This window comes from Anser anser (genome assembly GCF_964211835.1).
Source record: "Anser anser genome assembly, chromosome: 7".
In the NCBI taxonomy this organism is placed as follows: Eukaryota; Metazoa; Chordata; class Aves; order Anseriformes; family Anatidae; genus Anser; species Anser anser.
The window spans coordinates 22,152,751-22,166,505 of NC_139727.1; positions in this window are offsets into that span (position 1 = coordinate 22,152,751).

Sequence of the window (13,755 nt, forward strand, 5' to 3'; positions counted from 1 at the left end):
TAAATTGTTGTGTCCTCTATCCAGACTATGGGAGTACAAAGCCTCCTTGTCAACAGCTAGCGGGCAACCGCTACTTCATCATTCATAAATATTTGTCTTGAATCCATTTTATTACAGCAGGACTGCAAGTAGAATGCATTTATCCGGTGTTATGCTCATAGTGAGGTAGGAGCCACTGATTCATCTACTTGATAAGCTGACTTAATGACTAAAAATAATTATATGTACCAAGTATTTATTTCATTTCAATGCAGACATTAGAAGTGGTCCTGATGTTCTAAAGACCAATTTCTGAAAAACATTGCATTCACAGCAGAGAATACAGCTGAAAAATACTGGAAGGTTCTGGTCTCCTCAGCACATATGTTAAATTCACAGCAAATATAGTCAAGTATAGAGTTTTGTTAAAAAAATAATGGCAAAACGCACAGACTGCTTCTGAACCATAATGTGGATATACTGTCTGCCCTGTGTTTTTGGGAAGGCTCATGGGATTCAAAGGCCGCAGACGCTGGCTGGCACTGCAAATAATATTTTTAAAGCTGATGAAGTCATCTAACCACACCATTCCCATTTAAAATTCAGCATGTATTTAACTTCATTTGTCAGAAATACAGCTAAACTACTGCAGATTGTAAAGTGTTCTTTCCCAATAATCTGCATTTTCACGAGCCATCACAGAAGTCCCATATGGAACAATGCACATAGGCATGCACAGCTTCACATCAAGCAAGCTAATTGTCATGAGCAAACCAAAAGGGATTATTAAACCTACAAACTGCTAATATAGCTCCTCTGTCTTAGAAATAGCCCACGAAATATAGATCTTAATAGGATGAATATATTCCCCATGCATTGCAAAGGCAAGCTTCACAGCAGTTTAATTGCATTCTCTGAGTTGGTTACAGACTTTTGGGCTAAGAAGTACTAGTAAAGAGCATCTTATTATTTGTGAGAAGGAGTCATGGAACTATTTGACTGAAAGAAGACGAAATATTCTACCTGTACTCAGAGCAAAAAGCAATATACTTGCTAACAAAAATCTTGATCCAGCACATGCTCAATTGTTTGTACTGCAAAATGAATGAAACAATCCAGATTTGCAAATGCTAACCTTTATATGAGGACAATGGCAGGCTTTATAGTTCAAACCATTTTCACTGATCTGTTTTCCACAAAACACAAATAGTTAGAACAACAATATGCAAAGCATTCCAGAAGTAATATATATAATTACTATATGATTTCACAGGATCTGGGGCATGGAATAACAACTGCACACTATACATATTTTAAAATCATGCATGAAAGAATCCACATCCAAGACTGTAGAGCACACATGAAAGCACTATTGTGACTGGTCTATAATTAAGTAGTATGATTTTGTGCAATACAGAACAGCTATTAGGCTTCTCTTAAGTGTAATAAAGAAGGGACATACTTTTATTTCAACTATCTGAACTCAATATCACTTTTTACAAATAGAGTTCACATGAAAGAGATAGTAGCAGACATCTGTGTGTACAGAGAATATGTGAGCATAAAGAACAGATTTAAGATGTTATCATTAAGACTTGTATCTAGGAGATTACGTAAAGTCTTTATGAGTTTTTTAGACCTGGAAACAAATTAATTGATGCTGTTGCTATGATTCAGCCATCAGCTAGACTGGCTGCACTCATTTTTGTCTGAGTAGTCTGTTATTATATTTAGGGAATGAAGATAAGCAGTGTGATGCTTATTCTAAGTGTGTTACCCAGTGGCAATCCCCCCATTTTATACTAGGAGCAAAATATATTTAATATTTCCTTTTATAGCTAAATATGAGTTAATAAGAGGTATAGGGCCAATAAGTAGTACCAACACCCAAGAATACCTACTCCTTATCAAACTTTTTTGTTTTTTAATAGCAGTTTTAAAACCTATTGAGGAAAACAATGTCAAGTGTTTTAACAGAGGTTTACGAATCACTTCCCTATTAGGAAAGAACACCTATGTTGCATCCTGTGCTGTGTGCATTAGTTGTTAATAACTACCAATGCCACCTGCCCACAATGAGTTCCAAGCCCCCCAACACCATCATGATACACAGAAATTAAGTGTAAATGGCTACAGAGAACTCGATTTCCAGCTGCAGGAGCACATGAACTCAGACAGGAATGGACATTTTCCTACATGCCACACGCACGGAGATGCACATGCATTCAGAGCTGCAGACACAGCTCCAGAGCTCTTGCTCTTCACCATGTTAAGTATCAATTATGTGCAGGTAATTAACTCCCAGGAAGAGAATGCACTATCAAATTAAATATGTTAGTGAGGAGCTGTTGACTCCCTCAAGGGCAGAGAAACCTTGCAGAGAGATCTTGACAAATGAGAGGGCTGGGCAATCACCAACAATATGAAGCTTAACAAGAACAAGTACCAGATTCTGCACCTGGACGGGACAGCCATGGCTGTACATACAGACTGGGGGATGAGAGGGTGGAGAGCAGCTCCACAGAAAGGGGTCTGGGTTTGAACAGGAGTCATGAGCTGCCCTGGCAGCCAAAAGGGCCAGCTGTACCCTGCGGTGTATCAGGTGCAGTGTGGCTAGCCAGCCGAGGGGAGGGATTGTCCTGCTCTGCGCTGGTGCGGCCTCACCTTGAGCACTGTGCAGTTTGTGGAACCACAATATAAGGACATAAAGCTATCAGAAAGCGTCCAAAGGAGGGCTACAAAAATGGTGAAGAGTCCAGAGGGCAAGATGTACGAGGAGCAGCTGATGTCACTTGATTTGTTCAGCCCAGAGCAGAGCAGGCTGAGGGGAGGCCTCATGGCGGCCTGCAGCTCCCTCACGGGGAGCAGAGGGGCAGGCGCTGAGCTCTGCTCTCTGGGGACAGCGACAGGACCCGAGGGAACGGCATGGAGCTGGGACAGGGGAGGGTCAGGCCGGTGTTAGGGAAAGGTTCTGCACCCAGAGGGTGGTCGGGCACTGGGACAGGCTCTCCAGGGCAGTAGTCACGGCATCAAACCTGCCACAACTTATTAATAAGCCAGCTTCCACCTTACACATGCATCAACCTCTGAAAACTGCAGCCCCAGCATCTTCAATGAAGAAGAGGCACACACAGACTAAGAGCACTGAAAAGAAGATGAGGCTGTACAAGGTGACCCAAATAAGGATGGGCAGTCACACAATTAGAACATTCATCCTTCTCAGGGAGTCTCTTGATTTTGTAATTAACTTAGTTTGAATGAGTTCACTTCTTGCAGGCTCTGTACTGCTAATGAGGCATCCAGCCCCTGAGGAACACACACCTGTGCAGACCTTGCAGGATATACTTTAATGCAATTTTAATTCTTACTTGGTTAACTGTTAGACCTCCTCAAATGCACTAAACAAAGCATACCTGGTTCTGCCTACCCTTATATGAAGAGCACCCAAGAGGTACAGTCAGATAAAGACAGAGGCCTGAGTTTTTTAGTTAATTAGCACCAGGTAATAGCCATTCCTACTTTCAGTGAGACAGGGCAAGTCAGTATGCAATTTTCCAATATGTTGGATTCAGGGATTATACTGGTCTCTTTCCAGCTTTCTCCCCATCCACTCATTCATCACTCCGTGAGACAAGACATGACAGTACCTCCCAGGAAAGCTGGCAAATGGACAGCTGGACTGATAGGCAATTAAAAATAACATTAAAAAAACATTCTAAAAAAAGGAAAATATCTATTTTTAACCTTATTTTATCACTGATCCAACTAATACTTTAATAGTTATATTACCAAAACTAAAGAGACAGTGACCTTGCAGCGTGGGAACAAGCAGAGGAGGGAGAATGTTGGGAACTGGAATTTTAAGACAGCTTCACCACTGAAGTCAGCCTTGTGTCTTACTAAAGCCTCAGTCTGGGGATTTGTTCCTCACCTGTCCTGAGGGAAGCCTGGCCAGAACCTCACAGAACCACAGTGGCTAGTCCACAGGCCGAGACAGGGTCTTCAGCCTGATGGCAGAAGATAGTCCATTCAAACTTACTGAAATTTAGGTCTAACTTGCATGATCCTGTTTCTTTACAGCAGCAGCTTTTATTCGATAGTCATATCTCACTCAATACTGAATGTACAACCACGATAAGATTAATTTCAAAAGCTAAGCTAGAACAAGAAAGGAGGTTTTCCATCCTGAGGTATGGTTGAAGGTTCAGTGACCAATAGTTTCAGTTAGAATCTGTTTGAACAACTCCCCGTTTAAGATCTGTTACTTGTGTCTTTACTCCCTATTCCCATGAAGAGTTTCACAACTAAAACATGGTATTTTCCACTTTGCTATTAATATTTGTCAGCAGCTTTTTTTTTTTTTTTTTTTTTTTCCCTGTTGGACGCAGGATGAAGTTCCTGAGCCTCATTTGCCACAGTATTCTGCTGTAAGGACATGGCAGCCGCCAGCAGTAGTGAAGGTGGTGTTGGGTACTTTCACAAGAGGACAATCTTCCTCATCTTCTGCAACAATAAGGAGATTATCCCTGCAGCTGCACGAGCTGTGCTGCAACCCAAATCTTTAGGAAATCAACTAGGTGCATCAGACCAGCAAAATGTCAGCTTATTTTTTCCTCTGCTGGGGTCTTATTTTTTAAAAGCAAAATTTTTCCTAAGCTGCCCTGATTAGATAGCACTAATGTCATTAAGCTAAATTGGTTCCTTGGGAGATGTCCCAATTAAATGGCTATCCTAATTAAGCACATCCTGATTAAGCAGAAGATCCTATAATTATAATAATAGCGTGTAATAAAAACTGGCCCATAGTTTTGTTCAGACAGAAAGCATTTTACAAGCCTTATTTACAGGAACCACTTTATCCAGCATTGAAACACGACCAGCTCTAGGGTGAAATGCTACATCTGCTTAACAACATTCGGTAGAACTAAACAGTCTTTCAGGGCAGGAAATGAACAATTCTGCACCATACTGACAACATAGAGAATATTATGATAAGGTAGAAGGCACTTAGCCAACAATTGGGACCAAGTATTTTGGCTATTCTCAGAAAAACTGTAGCAGTATTTATGAATGTTGTATATGACCACAAGCGCACGCAGAAGTGGCATCTATAGAAGCCTCTACCATAAAAGTTTAAGTTCCATGTTAAATGGAGGACAAATGCCTCATGTTGAACTTTTGACTTACAAATATCCAAAAAAGATATCCTGTTCCTGTGTTAATACCATGGACGTTTCTCTGCTTACAATACTGAGAAGAGCAACACAAGAAGCCAGGTACAGTCTGGTAATAAGTACAAATGTGAAAATACTAGCAAGTCCATTTTCACCAATGAGCTGTAAATCCAAGATCCCAACCCTCTGTAGTTATCGTAAATGTATGTTTTTTGAGTGCTACTGTACCAAGGGGAATTCCTACTGTGTGTTTTCAATGCTGTTTGTGATCCAGCTTGCATAGTTGTATTTTGCTGGCTCACAGCTCTGTTATGGACAGCCTCATTTTTTAGTTTGTCCTTCACAACACTACAGGGATGTTAAGTGACCCTTAGTAAGTAATGAGAGCCAGACAAACAAATCTGAACAAACATTTGTAGTTATTAAAATTACTTTTTTGGCCTCAGTAACAAAAGAGCAGAAACAAACAGTCAATATGAAGCTCAAAGGCTCAGAACTGTTAGCTGATGAAGACTGAATTAATGTAGACATGAACAGCCATCAGCTGGTAAATTATCAGAAAACAGGAAAATTAGAAAAGACTACAACAAATCATTGGTCCAAGGAGTATCTCCAACAACTCTCTACATCTCTCCTAATTGCGCTGCCATTGTCATGTCTGAGCATCTCAATGCTCAAGCAATTCTGCAATATCCCTTTATGCAACAGCAGCTCCAGTGCTTCAGCTAGGGCTGAAGCTGTAATTGCGTGGGCCTGGAGGCTTAAAGCTAGCACCATAACTATGAGGAGCACCACCCCTCTGTGGACTGGTGAGCACACGAGGTGCCTTGAGGTTCTGCAGACCACAACACCAAGCTAGAGAACTGAAGCCATCTTCTCAGATAAGATCAATACAATGCAATTCCCAGAGAACAGTTCTCCAATTCATTGTTCATGCTGTACCAAGCTTGCTGTTGGTCTCCCGCAAAAAAATCTCTCTACACATAGCAATATGCAATAGCAATATGCATCCTCTATACATAGCATAGATAGATTTAGAGTGTTCTTGAAGTACTGCAGAAATGTGCTTTCCTCAGAGCACTTTCTTTGTATGTGGGAAAACAAAGATCTTGCAGTAGTTTACACTAACTCTTGACCCATCCATCCCCTTTCAATATCCTCGGGAACGCCAGCCATTTGGACTGTCATTAACCAGAAGGGGCTTAGAAGTCAAAAATCCCCAGGAGATTTCTCAGCACAAATGGCCCTTACACAGATCAGACAAAAACAACAATACCCTGAATCTATTTAGCATCCTGGAGGGGAAAACAACGACAGTATTTGTCCCACAAGCACATAAATGTTGTACACCATTTTATTGCCATAAATAAATACAAATAGAAACCCCAGAATAAGATGCAAGGACTGTTGTCCAGTATGGAAAATGCAGAAACTAAAGAAATGTATGCATCTCCTGATCCAAAAACAAAGTAAGCCTTTTACTTTATTTCTCATTATGAATAGCAGTGCAGCACAGATTAGCCATCTCATTTTTTGCCAATTATGATAGCCAGAAATTACCACAAGAGAAGCGGTCTGGAAACTCATACAAAACTAACCTACCATTGCTCAGAAGAAAGGAGAATCTGACCATCTACATCCCTCAGCAATAAAAGAGCTGGCACATGAAACATGCGTAGTTCCTTTCCAAACCAGGGACACAAACAATTCAAATATTTATAAAATTAGTTTCAGTGTTATATAGCATTTATAAGCAAGTATTGAAGAAAAGTAAAGTTTGATCCTGGAGGTGAGGAGGCAAAAACATAACACAAATTTACCACAGGGAACACATGCCAAATTAACTGGCATCCCTAATTGGTATCACTAACCTTATTAGGACAGAGTGGCAAATTTAGTGTCTTTTCAAGTACATGAAGCATTATATAGGGTTTCAGAGGAGAAATGACTAATAAGAAAATGGAGAAAGATGAGGATTTAAGTTAAAAAATAAAACAAACAAATCCCCCTACTGCACAACTAATAAGGACAGTTAAAGATGCCGGTGGGTTATGTAGAAACAGAACTACAGGCTGAACACACCCCACCAATGGAGTGATCTTTTGGATGGACCTTATTTAAGATTTTCTGTCATGACTGTGACATTAGACCTGGGTAAGTGCAGGTAAGCCCTGCTGATGACACTTTGGTTAGAGACATCAGCAACATGGAAAAGGATAGGGCAATACTGAGAAAGGGCATAACTGATACACCATGAAACTTAATAGAAAGTGCAAAGCCTAAACAAAGAGCCTAGAGCTGTTTTTAAATAAGTTGTATGAAGGAGGGCAGAAGGCTCAGCAGCCAGACCTTGCCAAGGGCATGAGGAAAACACTGCCATCCCAGCGTTACTGTGTGGTCGTGACACGAGGCAGCTGTGAGAAGTGCAAATGCAGTCTGAAGATACGTAGAGCAACAAACGTGAAATAGTTGACAAAAATGGCATTGTGCTAGGGCTTCATACAAAATACAAAATACAGTTGTCTACACTGAAGAAAGAGCTACAGAAACCAGGACAAGCTGCAAAGTAATATCACTAAAATCAGAGAAACAGCAAGTCCATGTAACAAAAAAGGCTAAAAGAGCTCACAGCCCCGTTCTTTGCTGCCCAGTGGTTGGGGTATCAGACTGACTGGCACAGTCTCACTGCCAGCCCTGCCTTAAGTCTTCTTCCTTCAACCTAGCCTGCCAAATCATTAAGAGCTCCATACCTTCATATACCTTTCTACTAAGCACTGACAACAAAGATACTAATTTTGCAGAGGCCACCTGTGGCTACGCTTCCCCACAACAGCACTGGTTTAGGATAACCTCCTTTTTAAGGAGCTGGTGTAAGTCTTTTAGCAGTTCTCAGCAGCAACACAATAACCACTCTCTTTTCACTCCTAGTAAGGGCAGGAGATTTTTCTTCTTCAGAATAAATTCTTTTTTAGATAGAACCATACCAAGTTTCCAGACTACCAGGTGAATATTGCTGTATGCAACCAGTGTCTCAGAACAGAAACTTGAAATAAAAACATTAAAAAACATTTTATTATCTCCAACAATAAATACTTTATGGGGAAATACACTAAACTTCTGTAGTAAAAACTATATTAGCTTCCTGCTTCTTTTCAGACTCGCCTTCCTCAACAACTCAACTAAGAAGCTAAAGCCCAGCCCCTGAAATAGCACAAATAAAGGGCAAATCTTCTGGGACCTCCCCTAGCAATTACTACTCAAGCTAAATTATCTTAGATTGGAATTAGATGAAGTTTGATTTTTCTCACCTCTCCATGCCATGAGGTCTCAGGTGATGATTTTATACCCAGGTCTTCCCAATAAATTGCAATTAATATGCTTCCTGATTTTATGACTGTTTTCTACATTAAAAAGGTAGTAAAAAATGCGTCATACTTAAAAAGCTACTTTCTGCAAAGCATGAGGCATTTTTGGAAGCATGAAGAAAGCTTCACAACAGTCTTGAAAGCAGGGCTAAGGTTATGATAGATGAAGTGGCAGCTACCCCAGTAGGGGAGGCTGGAAGAGTATTTTATTTTCAAAAGCCTATTTCCAGGCACTCAGAACCTGCCCAGCCTTTGGGAATTAACATTTGGCTGAATTAAAGCCAGAGTTTCAGCTGCTGTAAAGCAGCAGAGCACCACCAGAGCCAGTGAAACACATTTGACTCCTGTAAGTGGAAATGGCCTCTACAGCTCTGCAAAGTCATTTCCACAGGGGGAACCAGGCTCGAGCTTGGATACTGGTTAGGCCCAGACCTAACCAGTTTTTGAACCATCCTGAAGCACACATAGTTAGCAGGCTATTTCATTCTTCATTTCACTGAGACATCCTAAATTGGAAACTCAGGCATGAACAAACTGGTTATTTTTAACACATATACATACCAAGTGTATCTGTGTTACAAACTTATTTTGTCAAAATAGTGATCATTTTCCACCTGCCATAAGTTGAATTCCGCTCAAATTTGTATTGCTAGGTGATTCCACAACTGTCATGATTTTTTTCCTTAAATCAGGATTTAATTTTCAAAGGAACAAACTACCTCATAACTTGGGAGTAACCCTAAGAGTACCCTTCATCGTTCATGTGAACCTGCTGACTTTTTTCTCCTGGCAACCTTTTGTCTCATGGTCTAAAGATCAAAGTTGTCTCCTTGTAATACTACCAGTCTCATAGGACGGACAAATGCTAATGTTTCCGTTATTATATTATAAAAGATATTGTGCAGGCCCTGTTTTCTTCAACAGGCCTTCTGTTACATTGTAAGAGCTTCGAAATTTGAGGTGAAGTTTCCTGCCTGCCTTACACACCTTGGCAAAATGGGGCCCCGTTCCTCCATGTGCCACAATAAAAATACTGTTATTACAGCGGTCATCTTGGGAACAGACATGAAAGACTAGAAGAAGCTTTTCTGCTGAATCAAAACTTCAGCCAGCATGAACTAGGCTTCTAATGCGAGTTTTCTACTGACCTGGGTTCAGATTTTGGCAGGTCTGGTGCTGTACTCAGACAAACCAAAATGACACATTGCCTGGGCTGTGTTAGAGCAGAAGCTGAAGTAAGCTCCATACTGCATTTGAGAAACCATAAAGGCTTTATCCCCATACAATAACCCATGGGAACCTTGAACAAGAGAATCTGAGCTCTCAGGGTACGGACAAGATTGCAGAGTGGGAAACCACTCTTAGGGACATGTCCTGGTATCCACATTTAGGCTGTTAGAAATCAAAATCTCATGTTGCGTATGTTTATAGGGAAGTCATATAACACAAATTACAGGAAAAGCAGGACCAGCTAGTGATCTGCCAGAGGTTGCACTAGCAGATCCGTCTGGAGGGCCCCTTCATATTGCTGTAATTCGACATCTACTTCTGTTTATTTATTATGATAAGCACTTTATACACACATACTTATTAATAAAGATGCTTAGCCTCCACACCCGTTATTAAAATTAATGAGAAAATAAAGTCTTGTGCACCTCTCTGCATCTGACCATATGTCATGATCTTGAGAAGATGTTGACTGGACCATAGCATCCCAACTTCAGCAAAATCCATGGTCCTCAGCCCTAGCGTTGAATCTGTCCAGAGAAATTCACCTGCCAGGACTGGAGCCCAGACAAGCTGGGATGTTAACGAGTCCTTTTAAAGTGAGTTATTTCTGTGGTAAGGTTTCTATTTCCTTTGCATACAACATCAAAGTCTAATTGATAATTGCATGCTAAAATTAACAAGAAACATGAGGTTTTGTGGGTTTTGTGCTTTCTTTTTTTTTTTTTTTTAACTGGTTTATTCTAGAGGAAAATGATAAATATTTTAGGAGCTATGTTGCAAGTCCTGAATGTCTTGACCTCTGGGATTACTTAGCCTTAACCCTAGATGTAGTAACTTCACCCTGTCCTCAAAGCAGAAATGTTGTTGTGCTTGGCAGGCTGTCCACGTCAGCACAAACTTATGAAACTTCAGAATATAATGTCTCCAGTGGTCTTCAGGTGAGGGAAGTGCCCCATTGATCATTACTGTAGATCTTGGAAAGGCTGACAACCTCATTCATTAAAATGAGTCACAACAAATATTTTTTAAAATAATTTTGGCTTCTCTTTGGAAGGCTGTCGGCTCTCACAAAGCAGGGCCTGTGGTGTTGTTAAACTCTCAGTTCTTTGGCTGGCAACCCACAAAAGCCACAGCCTATATGCAGACATAGCTATTTGTTGTTGCAAGGTTGTGCTGTCGCTGCTGCTTCGTTTCACTGGTGAGCAGGCAGAAGGTGAGTCTGCAGAGCTTTACAGGTTTTTTGTTGCATTGCCACTTCATCAGGTGGCATCACATCAGGGTACTACAGATCACCTTTGCACTGGCAGAGAAAACTGTGCATAACTAATTTTATTTATGTGTTATACACAAGTCCTTGAAATGGGGTGGTTACGAACCGAGATAATTTGAGAGGTATGTGAGGCTGAGTCCAAACATCAGAACTCCGTTCCCAGGGAGCAACAAGCCTAAAGAGCAGATTCCAAGTAGACAGAAAGGCAAATCTTGCCACAGCTCCCAACATTGCACCATTTTTCTTTAGAGTTCAGACTCCATTGCCCCAGTAAAAGAGAGCCAAAAACTAAACCAAGCTGAACCACGGTGAGTTCTGCCCTATATGCTTTGTAATCATCACTTATCTTCCAGCAGACTTGGTGTCTGACAAAACCTCCACCTCCAGCAAGTGAGGATTTCAATTTACCCAGAATGCAGGAATCACAGGGACAGCACAAACTTCCGCTGTCCTGACATTGCTGCTGTTCTTACTCTGTGGAAGGGACACAGACCTACCTTTTCTTCACCCCCCTCATATCAGATTAGGACTAATTATAATGGAAGTTGTTTAGAGACTGCAAATATTTAGCTGGTTCCACAGTAAAAGTATGAGAAACAGCTGGCAAAGTACCAGCTTTAGACTTGGCAACCTGTGATTTTGTTCCTTGCAGTATCACAGGTTTCCCATGTGACAACAGGTACAGCCAAGCCCTAACGTAGGGAGTAGCAACAGTCCCCACGTCCACTCGGTTCCATGCTCTAAAACAGAAGTAAAATGTAACAGAAGTATTGGGAGGACAAGCACGCACCAGGAAGTATTCAGATACCACAGTAAAGGTGTTATGTAAACACCTTCAGCTAACAGCAAGAGATGTTTGCTCTACATGATTATCATCGTGACATCCAAAACTCACTGCACCACATTTATTTATCAGCAAGACACAGTCATAAAAACATCATGCCTTCCAAGCACTATGACATTCCCTTCCTGCAGATGGCTGGAAATGTTCTTAGATACAATATTTGCAATTAGTTTGCTGATGAAATTAGTGCTCTGAAATGGTTAGTTTTATAGATGCCTATGTTGCTCCCTCTGTGGCTATTACTGCTTTAACCTCTTCAAGACCTTGGCTGAGAGCATCTTCTCAGGACTGTGTTATTGAAAGAGCAGGTCAGAAAGAAATACAGTCCAGTGCAAGTGGAGAGAAAAGGTGTCATCCCTGGGTGGATGATTTCCCTGGGGCTCTGATGATCTGAGGTCTAATCCACTGCTTCCAGTCACTCATCTCCATTTCTACATCTGTCCCTGGCAGAGGACATGCAATGGGAGAGCTCAGTGTAATCAGTGATCCCGGTGACCAGCTCTGGCATCTCCTATTTGCATGAGTAGTCATCTCTCCTGACAAGTGCTTCCTTGCCCCTTTCAGTTACTCTCCAGGAGGGTTTTGGGCACATGTTCAAAACATTCAGGAAAAATGCCTCCAACTACTGCCCCTGAATTCCCCAAGAGAATCGTCCTGGTGCACACACAGCTGATGGCAAACACCGCCCTTTGCCTGCAGACCCCAGGACTGGAAGTGTGCCAGTGATGGAAAGGATCTGTCCAGAATACAGGGACAGGCTTCATGGGGCACATCAGGGATCTCTGGGGGTCCCATACTGCCAGGGCAAAGTTGTTTCACTTTGCCTCTGTTCACTGCTTTGTGCCATTGGGATGTGCGGGACCAGAATCTCTTCCATAGGAAGCAATCAGGAAAACTCACAGGTTAGTAAAGTCTGGATTCCCTTTTTGCACCTAAGCCCATCAATGTTTCAGACTGGTTTTCACCTTTCATTGACAATAAAGTAATTTGCTAGTAACAAACGATTTCTAATCTGAACAAGGACATGAATCAGATAGCTCCTGCTCATTTTTGAACACTGCATTATGCCCTGATTGATTGTCACTGGCTAATGGCTCCATCAATAGGACACGCTCCCTGGAAGAATGACACACTTCCGAGAAATTTTCAACAGACCCAAGCATGTATTACTGATGAGCTAGGAGAAAATAATCTTGGTCTGGTTACAAAACACGAGGTTTAAAGTGGTTTTATTGAAGGTCTGCCAGTCTTTTTGATTATGGCTCCCCGCTGAGATAAAGTGTATTTCCCCCGAGGCAAAGGATTTAGCTATGGCACTAACCTGCAGCTCAGGAGAGCTGTGCTCTCTCCTTGGTTCTGCCTCAGGTGGTTCAAGCAGCCCCTTGGCACAAATCTGCATCCTCAGGCTACAGATATTGAGAGAGGTTCTCTGCCCGTTTGTCCCCAGAACCAGCTCATCGCCAACTCAGGGAAGTGATGGAGTGAAGGAAGCTACCAGAGCAGCTAAACTGGATCATTAAACCACATCCTAAACCCCTTACTTTCTGTGTGGCTAGCTCTACCACCTGTCCCATACATTGTGGGATCTTTTTGTTTAAACTCAGCCTTGAAGCAGGAGCTTCCCCTTAACATGCACTCATGCAATGCCTCGCAGCACGGGGATCTGATCTTCGTTGTATGCCTAGAGATCATAACTACTCATTAAGTAGTCTCACAAAAAATGAAAAGCATTCAACTGCTGCCAACAACTATGGCTGCCCAGTAGTGCTCCCTCTTCGCTGTAGTATTTGCAGACCTTTGGAGAACTTTTCCATCTTCTCCTGTTTCCTGCAGGGATATTATCTGTGCTTGCAAGGATTCAATTAATGCCATTGATGGGGAATGTTGTTCCAT